This window comes from Chenopodium album, chromosome 15, assembly GCF_948465745.1.
Source record: "Chenopodium album chromosome 15, dcCheAlbu1.1, whole genome shotgun sequence".
Classification (NCBI taxonomy): domain Eukaryota; kingdom Viridiplantae; phylum Streptophyta; class Magnoliopsida; order Caryophyllales; family Amaranthaceae; genus Chenopodium; species Chenopodium album.
Window position 1 is genome coordinate 7701389 of NC_137848.1, and position 20935 is coordinate 7722323.

The 20935-nt window shown below is 36.1% G+C and overlaps 1 long non-coding RNA gene across 1 annotated transcript; it reads left to right on the top strand.

Annotated features, from left to right (window-relative positions):
- The first annotated feature begins 932 nt into the window (after positions 1 to 932).
- LOC145582847 (uncharacterized) lies at positions 933 to 3572 on the top strand. The gene is made up of 2 exons (XR_014099953.1): positions 933 to 2415; positions 3125 to 3572. It is a non-coding gene; the product is annotated as an uncharacterized LOC145582847 (long non-coding RNA).
- Positions 3573 to 20935: the final 17363 nt, after the last annotated feature.

The window sequence follows — 20935 nt, forward strand, 5'->3', positions numbered from 1 at the left end:
TCTAATACACCGTAAGTGTTTTTTAAAGATAATATTTATGTTAGGAAAAAGACAACTTTTGTAGTATAATCCCTCCGTTTCATAATTAGAAGCCTATTTTCCATTTTTCACGGGAATTAAGGAATTTGATTGGGAGTACAAATATGCATGTGGGGTTAGAGAGAGATAGAGAGAAAGAAAAAAGTGGTTGAGAATTATTGAAGAGATAGAGAGAGAAAGCGTTGGAAATTGATGTCAAAAGTACAAAAAGAAAAAGAAAAAGTATGACACATCATAAAAAAAAGAGGATATTATTGTCAAAAGTACTATCTATAAATAGTAATAGGCTTCTAATTTTGAATACCTAAAAATGAAAAGCAGATTTCTAATTATGAAAAGGAGGGAGTATAAGGGTCGTAGCTTCGCTACTCGGTTGTGCTCCCCCCGTGGGTGGGGGTCGAGTCCTACGAAAATCCGAATTCGAGGTTGGGGCGAATTCGGTTTTCTCAGGGCCGTTCTTGCGGTTTTCTTAACTTTAAATACTTGAAGGGTAACTTTAACCCGTCTTACAATAAGTTAAAGAAAGTTGCCCACTTAATCAAGAATTTGATTTTGTTATATTGATCTCATTTGCAATACTACATTTATGAGAAGGAAGGTCTAATCATACATGATTATTCATCAATGTATAAGTAAAACATATTTATATGAGATTTTATTATAATTTTTTATCTTTATTTATATTTTCAAAAACTATAATTTGTAATAATTTTCATAACTTCTGAAAATACATAATTGAAGATACGAGTAATTTTTTAAAACATATATACTGAAAAATGTGATGACATCAAGGGACGCTCTAAATTTATCAAGTATATATATTAAAAGATTTATTTGCATATAAATGCAGTTGTAGTTGTTCTATCTTCTTTTATGCTGGATTACGTTATAGCTCACCAACACTTGCATCAGCAATAAGTAATGTTTCCCTTGCTTTCACCATAGGGCTAGAAACGGAATCGGGTTACCATTTCCCTTAGAAGATGTTTGGTTAAAGAGTTAAGTAATAGAAACCGTTTCCCTCCTCTAACCCATTTCATTACTTTGTTTCCACTGTAAAACTTGGGGAAATAAATCCCCTTTCTTTCCTCTATCTATTCTCTCTCCTGTCATACAACAGATCACCCCACAAAATCCTCAACTTTGATCGATCGAAGCCACAATTTCGCTGAAGAACCCTAAATTTTCGTACTTCAAATTTCCAGAAATCCACAATCTCAAGGTTTGATCTCTCACTTTTTTGATTAAGAACCCTAGATGTTGAGTTTGTGTTGAATTTATATAAAATTTGTTTGATTGATTGTGCTTTGATTTTTCTACTGTATATCGAAAGATTGCTATTTAGGGGGTATTTTCGATCCATGCTCTTAATTTGATTTTTTATCCATATTTTTTGTTTGTGTTGATTGCTATTTACGATTTATGGTGTTAATTTCTAGGGTTTTCTGTCCTAATTTTTCAGTTTTATTTGAGTTTTATTTTTCTCAATTGAATCACCTGCTTTTTGTTTCATGACATTATTGCTAACATGATATCAATTTCGATTTTATGCTTAAATTAGATGGTATATATAGCTATTATTGCATGTAATTGTTGTATATTTTGTGTTTTCCCCCAAATTTCGATTTATGCTTAAATTAGATGGTATAATCTGCTGTAATTATTTGGCTTCTTTTATCAGTATTGATGAAATAATACTTACTGATTTTTTTGTTCTGCAAATTTTGATTTTTTGCTATTATAATTTGCTATTATTATTTGGCTTCTTTTCCCCCAAATTTTGATTTTATGCTTACTAGTAAAACAAACTGATGTCTTGTTCTGCAAATCAGAGCTTTGTTCAGCAAAAGTCAATGGTAAATACTTCAAATAAAAAAGTATCTATAAAATAATTACAATGAATTTCAAATGTTATTGTGTGTTGCTACTATTTTGAGGCAGATTGTTAATGTTGCTTGATTCTACAAGTAGATAAGTCGGTGTTCGACGGATGGTTAAAGGTATGAACTGCAATTTTTGTTCTGTTCTCATGCTGCTTTTTTTTTTGTGGTATCTGCTTCTGTATTATCTGCTTCTGTGGTATCTGCTTCTGTAGTATCTGCTTCTGTTCTGATGCTTTATTTTGTTATACTTTTATTTATGCTAGAGTTATACTGAACTACAATAGTACTTGTAATCATACTGAACTACAATAGTACTTGTAATCATACATATACAACATATCCTGTTATATAACATTTTAATCTGGCTGGCTATATGACATGGCTATATGTTTTAAAAAGATAGATCAGAATTTCTAGCAGAATTGAAGGTCTAGTAATTTGGCTACATTGAAGTAGAGTTTTTGAAGGATAAGAGATATCTTTGGCTGCCAAGGTAGAATGCTTTGATGCTGATAATTGTTATGTACTTTCATATGCTTTTCTTAATAAAAAATAAAAAAATAATTTACATAGTACTTTTGCAAGTCAGCAAGTCAGATATTCGATCTGATACTCAGTCATGTTATTGTGTTTTGGTTGAGTATCATATTTCGTTTTTGCATTCATATATATTTTGATGATGATGGCAATTAAAAAAACATGGTTTGGTGATGAAGGGGAATATATAAGTGCATCTTTGACCATTGGAAGAATCCTTAAACTGATGCAGTTGTCCAACATCTTGTATGATTTATTATAAGAATTGACAAGTGATCTTGCCTTATATGAATATCTAAGTCTAATATCAACCAATATATGAAGGAGATGATTGTCAATGTGAAATCACATAAGCGACAGTAATAAACTTATTTCTATTCCATGAAGTGCAGAAGTGCTGAAGTGCTGCAAACTGTATGTGTTGTGTACGAAGAATATGATCAGCATTCTTCAGTAATGAAACTAGCCTACTTTCATATGTTATTTGTGTCCTGTTAATTCTATGTCTATGTCAAATTGCTTTGAGTGGTCTTCAAATAATTGTGTTTTGAGGCTTTTAAGCATTTGCTAGTATATAATGTACTCATATGTAAAATCAATTACTTCCTTTTTCTAAGTTATTTAGTCATATACCAGTATATAATGTACTCATATGCACAATGCAGCTTTTAAACCTTGATGGATGCCGAATGGTGAGCAAAAAACCGAATCTGTCCTCTATTCCCCTGCTGTCCTCTATTGTGTAGGAATGATGATGATGATTTGGTGGCCTCCCTCCATGATGTATCTAACAATTTTGGGAAGATATTTGAAAATATCAATGTTAATCTTGGGACTATGGCTAGTGCATGGTCTAAAGCAGAAGAAAGAGAGCAAATAATGGATGAAAAAGTGAATAAGGTTTTGGATAAGGTGATGAAGTTAGATGGAATTTCTCCATCCGAAGGTTTGGAGGTTGCTACAATTCTCATGGCGGAAGAACATAAGCTTCGCATCTTCTATCAAGCCCCAACTAGTATGAAGAAACAATATGCAATTGATCTCTTAAGAAGAAGTAGAAAGTTTTGTCCTAAGTTGTTATTGGAGTTAATGTTTCAATGGTTTTTGAATGCTTTTTTTTTATAATTTTTTTTTTTTTTTTATTTTTTTTTTTTTGAGAATACTAGAATTTCGATGCTTTTGTAATCAACAATTTATGTGACTTTGTCTATATCTAGCATATGATATATTATGGTAATTAGTGTTGCTCTACATTGTATAATGTTTAGCAAAAGTTAGCCAAGATAACAAAAAATAGAAGGAAAGGTATTTGTTTCCAAGTTATCTATGCCAAACAAGAAGAAAGGGATTGGTTATCATTGTTTACGTTTCCTTAGTAATACCAAACAAGTAGTAAGGGTAACACTATATATTACCATTTCCCCTCCTAATTTGTATCCATTCCCTTACATTTACTAATTTGATACAAAACACCCTCTTATTGTAGCCATCATTTTCAGGTAACTAAATATTTTACTGTATAACATTATATATTGTTATTTAATATACTATGATAAAATGTAATTATATTATTAATCATCTTTAGTCATTACTAAAAATGAAATAAATTGTGGAATAATGTAGGATGGAGATATTGAACCTACGTTCACAAAGTAGCATACTAAAATTGATAGGAACCATAGTATCAATTAGTGGAGCATTCATATTGATCTTCTACCAAGGACTACCAATTAGTAATATAATCCCTTCACCAACCAAGCCATCTCTCCACTCTCTTGTGGAACTTGATCAAACTCAACCAAATTGGGTCCTTGGAGGGACCTTTCTCTCAATGAGCTGCTTAGTCCTCTCACTCGCGTATATTACAAAGGTAATAAATTTTCCGAAACCTTATATATACTTTGTAGTATAACAATATGTTTTGGAAATTTATAACAAAATCATGTAAGTATTTTAACGCCTTTTTTCTTCTCTTGCTTTATGTTTTTTTCTCCATAGACAAGAGTCTAATTAAGGATTACATTTATCCTTGTTTGACTAATGATTGCTTTTTTCTTTTCTTCAGACTTGGATTGCAAGGGACTACCCTTCTACGGTGCTAATAATACTTATTACATTTTTCTTTGAAACTATAATGGTATCGTTTGTTACTTTTATTGCAGAAAATGATGCTAGTGTTTGGAAACCAACCTTTGGTATCGAATTAATTTCTATTCTTTTTGGGGTAATTCTTAATATAATATACTTTTAGGTTTTTTACTAAAATGTATATTTATTGTACTAATTAATTCACAAAATTGATATTCATCAATTTGGTTTTGGTGTATTATCTAAAATTTGCCCAGGCTATGTCAATTGGTACGTTAAATATTATCAACACATGGATTAGCAAAATGAAGGGACCAGTATTTATAGCAATGTTTAAGCCACTTCAAATGATTATCGCGGTAATTATGGGAGCATTTTTTCTTGGAGATGTACTACATCTTGGGAGGTACCGTTTATATTTTTATAACTTAGCTATTACTTGGTTATATTAGATCTTAGATCTTACTAATTGTTTCGGGTAAAAACAATGGGACCCTGCCGAAGGTCCACTAAGGTGGAGAAGACTGGATTCGATCCAAGTGACGATAGACCGAAGATTTCCTGCACAGCAAACACACGTAAATTAGCCTCGGGGGTGTTGCCGAGGAAGGCCCCTCCGATGCTAAAGTTAGTACAATGTGTAGAGAGAGAAAGCTATGCAAGAGAATTAATTGCTTTAGGCTTTGTGTGTTGTTTACAAATGTAATATTGATGGCTTTTATACCTTGGCATATATGGGAGAAATGGGCTTGGGCCCAATTGACTTGCCTTGTGGACTGATCTTGACTTTAGCATTATTTGGAGAGTTGAACCTTGACCTTGGGCTTTTAATTGGATCATTTAATGACTTGGCCCAATTGGACTAAATTGGACCCAAACAACTTGCCCCCCAGACCCGATTTGGAAGAATGACGGGTCGGGTTTAATTAACCAGAAAAAGGAGGGAAGTAAATGATTTAATTAATCCAAAAAGATTTAAATTTAAACCGCCATTAGCGAGATAACGGTTGATGGATGGATAATTTGTGGAAGTTGGACGGATAATGGGTAGTTAATCATTGGGACGTGTGTTTAACGGTTACTTAGTGAGGTATTTAAGAAGAGATTAAAAGCGCGGCCCCTTGAATTCCATTTCTGGAGATAAAACTAAAGAGGCGCACTATCTCTCCTCACTTCTTCACAAACACGAGCCCGAAATTCTCAAGAGAACTCAAGAATCCGCATCAAAACTTCGTTGATTCCCCGAGCATTAAGCTTAGAAACTGAAATTCGTCGCTCCGAACTTATAGATCGGCAAATTCCGCTTCAAAATAAGGTAATTTCCTTTGATTTTTGTTTAATTTTCTTCGAATTTGAACTCCTTCCCCCTTTTCCTTCGACTTTTTCTTCAAAAACCGACAATGGTGAGAGGAGTTAGAGGCAGAGCCCGTGCTCCAAGAAGGGCAAGGCAATTCCCCGATCCCAGGAATAGGACTGGGACCTGGAACGGACAAGAAGTGGGGTCTGACCCTGCTGAAGGAATTAGGGCGACCCCAATTTCATCGGCGCCTCCTGAAGGAACGGAGGAGCCGAGCGTCTCTGGGCAGGACGAAGTAGTTCCCGCTCAACTTTGGGATGTCCTTCCTGGATTTCAGGAGTGGCAGGACGCCGAAGTAGCTTCAGCCATGATAAAGAACCGTCCCTACCATTGGTGGGTACAGCACGCCGAGGTGTATCGGTTTGCTGAACAAATAGAGCTGCACTACGGCATAATGGAAGCTGATGGGTATTGGTGCAGAATGCCCGTTGCATCTGATAGAATCCATCGTCCACCCCCGGGGTATGTGGGGGTGTACACAAGACAACTTCAGTATGGGCTGAGGTTTCCTCTGGACACATTTGTCCGAGACTTGCTGATCCACTACAGGGTCTCCCTGTGCCAGCTAACTCCCGTCAGCATCCGAAGGGTGATGACGTACTTGTGGGTCTGCAAGTTTTTCAGATATGTACCGAACCTCCACTGCTTCAAAAAGCTTCATCGGCTAATGACAAACATTCAAAGTGGGCACGGTAATCATGGTCCTGGGTGGTACCGAATTGAGTCTCGGCCTCAGTATTTAACCATGTGGCCGAATGATTCCTCAGATAAGGAATGGAGGGGTCAATGGATCTGGGTTAGGGCGCCCACGGATCCTGCCCATCCTTACGTCTTCAGCGCTCCCAGGTATCTGTCTGAGCCTGACCCTGAAATGGGAAGCCTGGGTCCTCCCGAAGATAGAGGCCCAGATCTGCACCTTAACCAGCAAAATATTTTCGGCCGAATGCTGAACCCTGGGGGTGCTGGAGGCCGAATGAAGTATATCCCGGAGACTTGGCTCCCGGATAACCACTATATTTTCCAAGAGCACATGTTAGCAGCTGTCGGCCTCAGCCGAAAGTTCAGGGATGGTAAGTTTCTTCGGCTGGGGCCGAGGCCTTTATTATTTATTCTTAGCAAGAATTTTGTTTTTGCACTTTCCTGCTGAGCCGATCCAGCATTTTTCTTTTGCTGAACTGACCTTTGCTTTTTTCTTATGCTCAGAGCGGAACGAGACAAACGTTGGCATCGACTGCAATCGTCTCGGCGTCAACCAAGAGAGACTTATTATCGATCGGGCCCCCGCTATCACCGATTCAAAGCACAGGGAGGTCCATCTAGATCAGCATCATCTCCAAATCGAGGCTGTTGCCCTTTATCAGAGGCAGAAGCCTTGGTGGAAGAAGAGAGATCCCTGGCTTCAACTGCTAGCTGAGGAACTTGAAGCCGCCCGTACAGCCGAGGAAGTTGTACGGGCTATTGAAGCTTGCGAAGGAGGAGAAGGGTCCTCCAGGGCTGCTGAAGAAAAAGCAGCAGCGAGGGCAGCTGAAGAAGAAGACGAGGCTTTGCTGGAGACCTCGGTGAGTTACACTTAACTTTTTAACTCTCTTTTTTTTTTTTTTGCTGGAGAACTCACACTCTTCCTGCCCCCCCTGTTTTTTGCAGTCTGAAGGGAGCAAAAAGCAGAGAGAAGGAAAAGCTCCTGTTCGTCCCGAAGATCAAATCCAGGAAGATTCCGAAGAATCGGATATGGATGAACAACCCCTTCAGAAAAGGAGGAGACGAATGGCCATCATCGGCCCTCATGACTTCCAAATGGGGCCGAGGCCAGCCGGCATCAGCATCAGAGAGCCCGGAGAAGGCGGCGAATTGCCGAGGGTTCCCCCACCACCACCACAATCTCCACCGAAGACCCCTTCCCCACCTCCTAAGATGGAGGTGGACCAAAAGACTCCCGATCCCAAGGGAGGGGTCCCAGCCGAGGGAATGGCAGATGGTGCCGAAGGGCACAATGCTGAGAGTGCTAAGAAGCCCGCTGCTGAGGGTTTCTCAGCTGATATTGCTAGGGAGGTTGAGGCTTTCGTTCTCAATCCCGAAGAGGAAGCAGAGGTCATTGTCATCGACTCTGCTGAGAAGGAAGAGAAGACTGCTGAAGAAGAAGAAGTTGAACCTCCAAGGGTTCATGAAGCTCCTGAGTCTTCCTTCCCCTCCTTCCAGACGCTGCACTCTGGAGAGATGGGGTTCTCGGCCTCCCGAATTCCAATTCCAGATCATATCTGGGACGTCATATGGGGCCAGAACCGAGAAGGTGCAGAAGCCTACTTCGGCAATTTTGCTGGAATGTCCGAAGTAGACAGGGCAAGGGCCTGGTCGCTGAAGGCCACTGCTGGGATGGGTGAATCCAGCAGATCTGTCCCAGACCCTGTAAGGACGAATCAACTGCTGATGATGCAGGTAAATCCTTACTCTTGCTTCTATTTTTCTGTTCAGCTCTTCAGCCCCAAGTTATTATGTTTTTTTTTTTTTTTTTTTTTTTTTTACTGAGTTGTGCCTCTGCTTTCAGTTTGTGCACAATCAGACTCTCACTGTAGAGCTGATTGACACCCTACAAGATAGGGTGGACGATGCTGAGCTTGCCCAGAAGGTGGCTGTTGAAGAGCTGAAACTCGCTCAGATGAAGCAGGCAGCAGCTGAAGAAAAGCAAAAGGAAGGGGAGGAATACAAAAAGAAGGCTGCTGAAGCCCTCCAGACCTTTTGCACTGCTATGGAGAGGGAGGTTTTCCCCCCGCTAATAGAAGGGGAGAACTTTCTCCGAGATCACTTGGGAGTGGACGTGTCCAAATTCAAGGCTGCCATTGAAAGCCGAATCAAGGATGGAGCTACTGCACAGGCTGAGGTGCAGCAGAAACTGGAAGCTTCAGAAGCCAGTAGGATGGCTGCTGAAGAACAGCTCCAAGCCCAAAACGTCCAACTCTCAGAGGCTGTTGCTGCTGCCGAAGCTGAGAGAGCGAAGCTGAGTGAGGCTGAGGATCAGCTAAGGGTCAAAAATGACGAGCTGACTCAACTGAAGGCTGAAGCTTCAGAGGTTCAGCAAGAGCTGAACAAGCAGAAGGGTGCCTCTTCCGAGCTCGCTGAAGAGCTAAATCAATCCAAGAAAAACTTGGAGGAGGTACAGAAAAAGCTAGCAGATGCTGAAGCCCTGCTCAGTTCAGTAAAAATCAGTAAACTTAAAGAAGAAATATGATAGAAAATCAATAAAAATAATTTCAATTCAGCAAAAATAATTTCAGTTCAATAAAATTAATTTCAGCTTAGTAAAAATAATTTAAGTTCAGCAAATATAATTTTAGTTCAATAAAAATAATTTCAGTTTAGTAAAATTAAGTGAAGTGAATAGGGCCTTAGTTTTAGCTTCTTCCTTCCTCTTTTCTACTACTTTCTCCATCCAACTTTCTCTCCCCTCACTCCTCTAACTCAACAATGGCGCTTCAATGAACTCTAAAAAATTTTAACCTCACTTCTTCACCGTCACAACCACTGCCATTTGTTATATCTTCTCCCTTCTTCACCGACATCATTTTTTTCATCATTTTTGAAAATCAGCTCAATTGATAGAGCTTCAATGGAGGACATGGTCACCCCTACCCCTTGGGGTTGACCATGCCCTTAATTTCACCTTTTATTTAAAGGGTTTTTGTTTAAGGTCAGGGAGGGTGGGAGAAGATTATGGAAGCTTCAATGGTGGTCGGGGGAAGCTTGAAGAAGTAGGAAGCTTTTCAATTGAGGGGATTTTAATGGTGGTGTCTGTGGAGTAACTGCAAACGGTCGTTAAATCGACCGTTATCTTCACTCATGAGGTGACATCGAAACTTCTTCAATATTACAATAATGTCATTAGATTGACGAATTTCGTAAATCAAAAAGAATAACCGGGCATGGCTCTTTTATTATTTGTTGTACTAAAATCAAACAAAAATTGCATAAGTGATGAATTCATATAAAACATAATATGTTGTTGGTCAACAATTGTCACTAGCGGAAAATGATTCAAGATCAATCAATCATAATTCATAAACCCTAATTTTTGGTCATCACTTGGTCCCCTTTACCTTTTTGAATTTATTAAAAATGTGAAAGAAAAAAATATAAATATATAATGGACAACTAAAAAAATCGTTTACTTTCTATTTAGTGAATACACTCTCATTGAAGCTTAGTGTTTTTCTTTTTTTACAAAGAGGACTACAAACAAACAGAAACACACAAAATAAAAAGACCAACAAAGGAAATATCTCTATCGAGCAGTACAAGCAACCAGTCCACAGGGGTAACCTAACCTCTAGTAATCTTATAAATCCTAAGCAGAATTGAAAGTTGAGGAAGAATTTCATTAATATCCTAAATCAGCCAAGCACAAGAAATATCAATCGAACTAGTGTGCCGGAACAAGCAAACTAGGGCAGCGCAATCTGTATAGAAGAGAAGGTGAAGATAACCCTTATGAATAGCTGCCTTAAGAGCCCACAAGCAAGTCTGAAGAGCAGACTCAGTTCTATTACCAGCCTTATCATTGCCGCCAAGGACCCTATTTAAATAAAATCCTTAAAAATCCAACTTGCACCAGCACTGTTGTCTTGAAAATTCCAAGCACCATAAAAAGGTAGACAATAATCAAGAGGATCAGTAGGACCTCCACAACGACAATATGAAAAAGAAGCTCTCAGGGGGAATATCGACTTATGTAGGAGGAGGAGAGCTGACTTTTAAATACGCCAGGAGTTGCCCGAGCAACCCAGACGTAGAGAGGTGAAACATCATGGAAGGAGACCAAACCACCTGCCTGAAAATAGACTGATTATGCGTAAGCCATACAGCCTAGAGGAAGGATACAAAAGACACAAGACCTCCAAAATTCTTAGGCTGCTGAAAGTTTGATATCAAGTCCGTAAACCACTCATTAACCAGTTTAGCTTGTAAAAGACGACCATCAAGTGTCGAAGGACCATGTTCCCATAGTGAACATATAAAAGAACCTACAGTCTCCGAAAAGATGAGTAACCGTTTCAAATCACTGTGACAGAAAATGTACACCGGGTTAAAAGGAAGACCCTTCAAACACAAAGAAGATAGGGGTAACGCATCATGCAACAACTTTGAAGAAAACATTTAAAATAGAAGAAAAAGATGCAAAACCCAAAATGTTTCCACCATGGGGCAAGAATTGTTTCACTAACAACTGAATGCATGGATTGACTAACCAGCAAAGCTTAAGCCGATTTGGTGGAAAATCGACCACCCCGTGTAAATTTTTAGTACACAAAATCATCCATCGGGCGCTCAGTAAAAATTTGATAAGCTGTATTATTATTGAAAAGCCAATGGATTTGAGAAGAGTCCCACGCGCCAGATAAGGATGGCAATATTAGATAAATATCCACTAACCCGATCCATCCGCATTGAATAAATGGACGAAAACCCGAAATAAATGGATGAAAAGGGGGTGACGAATGAAGTGGATGATGGATCAAATCGGACGTGGAAGATTAATTTTTAACCTGCTAACCATTTACCCACCCGTTTAACATATATAAGGATTTTAAATCTATGAATTTTTATTCAATTAAATTGAAATATACAATAAATATACTTTATTTGTTGCAAATTTTTACAAAAAAAATGTTGTTAGTGCTTCCTTTTTATTTAAAAAATAATAATAACTTATGGTAGAAATAACCATAAATTAAAATTTATGTGATTTTTTTTATCATAAATGTTCATCCATTAGTCACCCAATCCACCCGTTTCATCCGTGGATGATGGATTGGAGGATATGGATGATGAGTGAATCGGGTGATGGATGGATGTGGATGGAGTGATTTAAATGATAAATGGATGCGGGTGAAGCTCCACCCGATCCGAATCCAATCCATTGCCATCTCTAGCGTCAAAAAGTGGAATAATAATAGAAGCAACGCGAGTCAGGATCTCCGACTCAGACACGGAAGGTTTAAAGTGCACTGAACCTCCTAGGGCCCAAACATCCTCAAGAATGCAAACCTTGGATCCTGAACCTTTTTTCCAAGCTAGATCATTTACCAAGATTTACTGTCCTTCCAACAAACTTCGACAACCCCAAGAAGGTCTAGGAATCCTATCCAAGCTAAGAGAATGAAGAGAAGGATATTTTACGCATAGAACTTTAGAGACTAAAAGCTGAGGATGGTGATGAATACACCAATGTTGCCGAGCGAGCAAGGCCCAGTAAAAGTGCCCCAAACTTCGAAGACCTAAGCCACCTAAACCCCTAAGAAGATGCAATAAAGAGACGAAACGAAAGGCCAACCCCCTTGATGAGGAAGAGGAACGCCACTAGAAGTTGGCAAGACCGGGATCCTTAAAACCGACAAGACATGATTAAAAGAAACCACCAAAACTGAATTGATAATGACTAATTTAGCCGTCGCCAATAACTTGAGTGAGGCATACTGTGATAGACGATTAGAAACCATATCAATTACATATGAAATTCCGATACTTTACTTCTGCCCAGATCAACAGGTAAACCCAAGTAAGAACCTAGGGACGACTTATGAACTTTACAAACGATTTTTGAAGATTATGTAGGAATTTAGATACTATAAGCGAAATTGCATGAATCATATTCATAAGCATCGAAACACCAAGATCAATGCATAACACATAAAGAACAATTAATAATACCTTTGAAGCATGAATCCACTAGCAATTGAGCAAGAACAAACGGGAGACAAAGAACCCCAAACGTGGTTCCTCTACTTGGTCCACGAGCATAGATTAAACCTCCACTAATGCTAGTAAGTTGTAATTGAACCCTTTCAATTAACCTTCTAAAGAGAAGAGAGAATCACGAACTAACCACGAACTACCACACACGCCACCTAGGGTGGCCGGCCGTACGGACGAGGGGAAGGAGGGAGAAGGTCATGAGAGTGAGAGAAAGATTAGGGTTTTTGGGTCTTGGTTGCTTGAGTTACAATTAACTGACTTGTCAATTGTTAGATCATTCTAAGTCATGGATCTTTTTTATAGATCATATCTCTAAATAAGAGTCCATTTCAAGCCCAAACTCCTAATCCTAATCAAACTACTCTAGCCCAACACTCCTTATGATTTGTCATGATCTCATGAGGCCTATTAATGGGCCTCTTACTTGTTTAACCCAATACCCTTGTTGTGTGACCTCATAGGATCCATTCTATTAGGCTTTGTACTATTTGACTAGCCCAAAGATCATTTATCATATCTAGCAACAGACAATAACGACCCAAAAGAATGAACTTATTATCTCCATAATAGTGATCCTTAATATATCTAGTAATTGTACTTATCGAAGACATAATTCCTCCAATCTCCCACTTGTCTGAGACAAGTGTGCAATATTCAAATTCCTTAAGTCAATGTGCGTCGATTTGATAATATGATTGCATATCATGTCGAGATCATATTAATCTACAAATCTTTCTTGAAATTTGAGTTAGAATTACAAAACAAATGATTACTATGTAATCCATTTGAGCACGACCATGCATTTTCTGAATTCTTTCTCTTCAAGGGGCCAAGACACATTCCTAATTAAATAGGTAGACTCAATCCAATTTTGTGGCAACCAAAGCTCCTACTCAATTTTTGAAGTAACCGGGAAACACCCTTTATAATCTCTAGTTACGGGTAGACGTTTGAATGTACCACAGTTAAATCAATCATTGAATGGAATCAATGTTCCACTCATGTCAAAGGAATCCACTAATATATCCAGAATCTCTATACTTAAACTTCGAAGTAGGTCTATAGTTTGATCATGCATCATTCATGCATATCCATGTGATTAACCGAGCATCATCACAATGCCTTTATAGCCCATGAAATTGCTCTATCCAATCAATCTTACATGCTAATCCATTTATTGAAACCATTTATGTCCATTTTAATGATTTCGAACTAGGAACTTAAATAATATATGGATTTTGTTCAATTGTGGGGTTTCATTCACCAGGTCATCAACTTGATGAGCCCATCAATCCATAATTATTTTGGACATTTTATTTAATATCAAAACCATGATTAAAGAAGATTGAAACTTTGTTTCAATTGATAAACATAATTTTGCAAGTTAATGTACTACTTATGTAATATGCTTTCTCAAAACATATATACAACTTAAATTACATAACTTACTTCAATCCAAGAACCTTGGTATGACTCTCATACCTTGGTCATCGAAGGGGTTTAGTAAGTACAATTCATGAGACATTCTCATAAATATGAATTTTGCAACTTCTAAATTTTATAATAATATACATCTCCATACACTAAGAATCTTCCTTCATCCTTTCGCAAGGAACTTAGAAATTTCTAATTTGTATTCCAACGTTACATTGGATTTTGATTGAAATCTATCATCACTTGTCCTTAAAACACGTGAATTAAATAGACGAGTATAGTCCATGACATGTATGATGCACCCTTTTCAAACTGCATAAGGAGCATCACTCAAAACCTTAATTTCATCAACCTTTCTCAAAGCATTGAATCTTGTTAAGCTTTATGCCATGTTATATGGGATTGAAACTCTATTCAATATAATGTTGAATCTTATAAGAATCTTATCAATATAAGCTTCTTAACCAAGCTCAAACATCCTTCTATACCTATCTTTATAGATCTCAAATCCCAAATGTACTCATCATCCTCTTCAAGTTTTGTCATACAAAATGCATTAGTTATTACTTGACTCTTCAAGCAATGAATAATTTCTCTTTATACTAAACTAAGAAGACTGTATAGCTCCCACTAAATATCTTGTATACATAACACCTTCATTTATGAGAACATCAAACAATTTTGATTAACTCACAAAATTAAGAACATTAACTCTATGATGCTTAATTCAATCCATTAAAGGATCTTTTATGCATCCCTAGGATTATTAGTTTTTCAAAATCATTCTGATTGTATCATATACAAATCTTCTTTCATGAACAATTTCAAGAAAGTGTTTTGAAATCCATCTACCAAATCTCATAAGGTAGAAATCACTTGAATATCTTTAATAGATATTTGCAACGTGACTAATGCAAAGGTTTCATCGTAGCCATAGTGATACTATGAATTAGTTGAATCCTTTAACAAGTCTTTGATTTGTTTAGAAAACACTTTTATTTCTTGTCTGTTTTGCTTATAATGGATCTCACCCAATTAGGCAAATTAATCAAGTGTCATACACTTGCTGATAAACTTAGAATCTATTTTAGATTTCATGGTTGTTAAATCACTTTGGAGTTATAACTTATCAAATCATCTTTATTACTTGCATAATCATCATGTTCCAAAATTAATATTTTAGAACTCTTAGTCAATATGAAATCATATTTCTTTGGCTAAGTTTTACTTATGCTAGTCATTATTGTGGGTCTTTATGCAACAATTGAAACTCATACAACAACTTTGTTTAGTTTTCAATGAGAAACGACAATAGAGGACATGCACTTGGAATGTACTACCTTCGAAACATGGTTGTTATTCCCATTACACTTAATGAGACCACGCATTGTCATTTATAACATGAGTTTCATCATGCTCATATTGTTGCTTTGATTCGATTATTTCTCGAATTTCTTCAAGATTTTCGAATTAACTTTTCTTGAATTCTTTCAAGGCTCTCAAACTTTTTGAGATTCTTATACTCCCACTTGCCTTTTGAAGAGGCGCATTTAGCATAGGGTGAACCAACCATAGTTTGAACCATGTTTGTTTGTTGCTTTTCTCGAACTCTTTCGGAAATTTACACTACTCCCACTTGACCTTTTGGAAATGACATCTTTTCCATAAAGGGAACCTACTTGAGAAACAAATATTTTGTGCTAAATATAACTTGTGTAGTAGTACCCCGTGCTCTGTATAGGAATTGAACGTGTATCAAATGATTTAATACACCTTTTATTCCTTGATTTGTAGAAAGACTTTATAAGAACTTTTCTTATCCATATCACTTATGAAGCCTTTGCTACATTTGATTTGACATATGTAGTTTTGTTTAGTTTTGTAGCTCATCTTAAATGTATATCCCTTGAATAATGGTTGGAAGTTTCATCCATTATCAAAATATATCTCATATAGATTGATAGCTCCTTTTCATTGACACTTCATAAGGTTTTCTTTCGGAGTTTGTTGTAAAACGATTTCACAACTCTTGGATTTTTTCAAGGTCTTGGCTCAAATTCTCATTATTACGATCATATCGCAATATTTTGAATATATTGCCAAGTAAATGTCTTGACTCAAACTTTCAACATTACAATCATATTATACTGTATTTATTATCTTGTCAAGTTGATTCTGAACTTCATACTGGATCGTTTGAACTTTTCAAAACTTTCACACTTTAGCTTCAATTAAGCACAAGTAATCATATCACAAATGAAGTTTCATTTTCCGTTCTAGCCTTTAAACCTTAGGTTTTCTTACATCGATATGTATTAGACCTTGAGTTCATGTCATCATTTCTCTAAACGATGATTTTGTCAAAAATTTCAAATTAGAATGATATTTACATATATCAATAGATTCACAATCTAATGATATTGAAAGTCCATCCCTTTGGATCTTCCGCATGCAATGTTCATTTTCATTCGAATTAATTGACATTTTAGAGACAATTTATATATATAAAACTGGTTTATCTTTATCTATCATATAGAACTTTTAAACCTATTTAGCTTTTCAAAACACATCGTGACTCAATAAAGCATAGAATAACATTTACTCCATGTTTTTGAATCTTCAATGCTTAGTCATTACTAACATTGAATGGGTATGTTTTGATAATGACAAGAATAAATAACATTTATTCAATTCTAGCCATAACTAGGTAAGGTGAAAAACACGCTTCTACTTGTAAAGTTGCAACTTTTGCTTCTAAACTTGTAAATTCCACTTGTGAAGTAGCAACATTTGCTTCTAAACTTGTAGATTTATTTCTCCCTTAGCCATACTTCTTTATTTAGTTCAACCACATTCTCAATGAGGGAGAACTAAACATGACATCACATGTCCAACAATTTCTATAATATACTTCTTAAATTGGAACATTTCCATTCTTTTACCTTCCAACTGTATGAGGTAGTTTCTAATCAATTGGAATTGGTCCATTTAATTTGAAACAGCTGTTGTTCATAACAAGTTTTAGCATGTAAGTAGTTCTAGGTTTGAGAGGTAGCAACTTGTTTGCATTTCTTAGCCTATAACTTCTTAATGCAATCCTCATATATTCTTAAACCCTTCCCTTTGAGCCACTTAGAACATTTCTCTTAGGTTCAAAATGATACTTTTCTTAACTTCTTTAAGCACTTTCATGATTTTTCTAAGTCTATTCAATCATTATTCATATTAGAGTTTAATCAACTATTTAACTCCTTATGAAATGAATGAAGAATAACGTCATTTGACCAACTTTTGATCATAAAGACTTCCAATCACTTTCTTATAATCAATCATAATGAAGATAAGATATTTTATTGGATTTCTGTACTTGTCTTTTAGAGGGTTTGTACCTCCCATCTCATTATATCCCTTGAAACACTTTTCAAAATGAAGATGTGTTGGCATTTTACTCAAACAATTTGAACAAAACCAACCCTAGACATGTGACATGAGTTTCTAAAACTTGCCTTTTAGAACCATCTTAGCAAAATTGGAATATAGGCTTATGGATTTTCTTTTAAACTTTTGAGAACGTTTCTCAACTTTATTTTCAATCGAGGAGATTATATATTAAAATAAAATTAGAACGAAATATTACATATAAATAAACGCAAAATTTAATTATGTTTAATAAAATTTAAAGTACCATAAGTGAATTAAAATTGGTAACTTTAAAACATTTAATTCAACATTAATTGATCCCAATTGAATTAAATGATTCCAAGACCCTTTATTTGTATAATAGTTGACCGGACTGAGGCTTTACCATCAAACATTACATTTTCAAGGTGAGTAAACTCTTTACTGATTACAACACTTGTAACTGTTGGTTGAATAATTAACCGTCACATGTTTAATAATTACCCTTTGCTTCAAGGTTCTAAACTCTTTAGGTAACCTTGTTGAGTATAACCAATTAAATATGTAGAATGTAATCTACCCCAAATTACCCAAGATAACAAGTGACACTCTGCTGAGGCCGACCCATCACTCACGATTGAAGGATTGTTGGGTATCTAATTGGAAAAGCAACCTCAATATTACTAGGACCTAGATTTATTATATTGTGATTATTTAGTGAACTCTAGCATATCATCAATCAACATAAATAAAATCTAACACGCATAATCTACTAATGCATAAATAAATGACATAGTATGGTCCCTTAATCCTAAAAACTAATAAAGGAAAACTCCCACTTGAACCTTCATGAATCTCATCCATCTAGGTACTTTGGACCTTCACTCCATTGGCTTCTTGAATCAACTGCAACCTATAATACTATTCTATTCTATCTACTACTTAAATAAAATAAAATAAATTACAAAAATACTTAAAGGTACGCAAACCGTATTTAGATTACAAAAATACGAAATGATGCGCAGATCATATATAGAATATATGGGCCATATTAGTCTATATATAGCAATAAATAACATCATATATTATAAAGTGTCGTATAATAAATCACTCATCATGTTTTCCTAAACTACAACATCGAATATTCATAATTAAGGAAACATGGCATCTTAATATCTCATACTTTAATTAAATTACCGCAATTAGATAATATCATATATTATTCATGACCAACCATAAAATATCATATATTCTATTTTACGTATAAGATAGAATCAAATCTTATTTTAATTATGGAAGATAAATCATATTCATTTCCCATGATTATCCTAACTAATTTAGGAGATTCTATCCTAATTGCTAGCCAATCATAAAATTTTAAATCAATTATATCCTAAAATAATTATGGGATAATCTCATTATTTAATCAATTATTATCCATATAGAATCTTTTTGCTAAAAAATTATCCAAACTTAAACAACTTTAATTTTGATAATTATCTTTTCAAAATCAAAACTTATCTTTTATTTTAAAATCTGATTTTTAATAAAATAAAATTATATATTTTTTTTGAAAATTGCGACAGCTACTGTGGTGTGGCCAGCCGAAGCCATCCACGGGGCCGTACACCGGCTGTTGTACGCTGCACAACAGCGACACAAAGGCAGCAGCAGCAGTGCACGCAACCCTTGTGCGGCGTTGCTGTTGCTGCTTCTTCTGTTCGAGCCTCCTGCCCAGCCCCGCCCTCCCTCCTGGACCACCTGGTGGCTGGTGCGGCAGTCGCCGTGGTTGCGCCACCCAGCCGCGGTTGCCGTACCCAAAACACCCTTTTTTTAATTTAAATTAAAATAATTCTTTTGTTAAAAATAAATTAATTTAATGTGGTCCAACTTATTTCAAAATTAAATCATATTCAATCTTGAAATTAGGGTTCTTCATGAAATTAATCCCCAATTCAATTCAACTCTTAAATTAAATAATTTGATCATGAAAAATTCATAATCTAACATTAAATCAAATAGATTAAAATCATGAATCACATAGCAATCGAATTAAATCAAAACCAAAACACAAAAATCACAATTTAGGGGTTTAGGGTTTCGAATTTTTTCGAATTAGGGTTTAGGGGGGTCGAAAATTTCGAACATATTAGGGCAAAAATTCGGTTCTTTATGGCTGATTTTGAGCAAATTAAACAACTTTTAATAATTCCATATGTTAAATCACATTTAAAACAATAATTGACCCATAATTAAATAATTCTCCCTCCTAATTGAATTAAAATTGTGGACATTCAAAGAATTAATATTCAATATATATACATGCATAGGCTAACTGATACCACTGTAGAACTTTAGATACTATAAGCGGAATTACATGAATTATATTCATAGGCATCTAAACACCAACATCAATGCATAACGCATAAAGAACAATTAATAATACCTTTGAAGCGTGAATCAACTAGCAATCGAGCAAGAACAAACGGGAGACAAAGAACCCCAAACTTGATTCCTCTACTTGGTCCACGGGCACAGATTAAACCTCCACTAATACTAGTTAGTTGTAATTGAACCCTTTCAATTAACCTTCTACGGAGAAAAGAGAAGCACGAACTAACCACGAACCACCACACGCACCACCTACGGTGGCCGGCCGTACGAAAGAGGGGGAGGAGGGAGAGGGCCATGAGAGTGAGAGAGAGATTAGGGTTTTTGGGTCTTGGTTGCTTGAGTTACAATTAACTGACTTGTCAATTGTTATTTCATTCTAAGTCATGGATCTTATTTATAGATCATATCTCTAAATAAGAGTCCATGTCAAGCCAATATAAGGGATGCAATGATGAATAATATATGAAACCAATATAAGGGAAAACCAAAGGCTTGAAAGGTGTGCAGTAGAAAGTCCCAACTAACACGGTCGTAAGCCTTATTCATATCTAGTTTGAGAGCTTCATAAAAACTCTTACAAGCCTTAGAAGCATGCATTCATAAATAACAATACCTCGTGAGCAATCAAACCACTATTTAATAATTAACGCCTAGAAACAAAAGCAGTCAGATAATCTGACACCAAGAAAGGTAAAACCAGCTGAAGGTGACCCATATGACATTTAGCAATAGACTTGTAAAGAACATTACACATGCTAGTAAGCCGAAATTGAGAAACCAATTCACGACAATCCACCTTAAGAAGGAGGATAAGATAGTTATGGTTACAGTTCTTAAGCATATAACCATGAGCAAAAAAGTACTGAACCGCAAAAACAATAAATGGGCCTACATCCTGCCAATGAGTCTTGAAAAAAGTCGAAGAAAAACTATCTGGACCAGGGGTCTTATTGTCGTCGATGGAAAACATTGCATCTCGAATCTCAATGTCCGAAAAAGTAAGCATTAGCTGATGAATCTAGTCTGAAGAAAGAGAGGGCAACTGCAACTAGTCCTACAA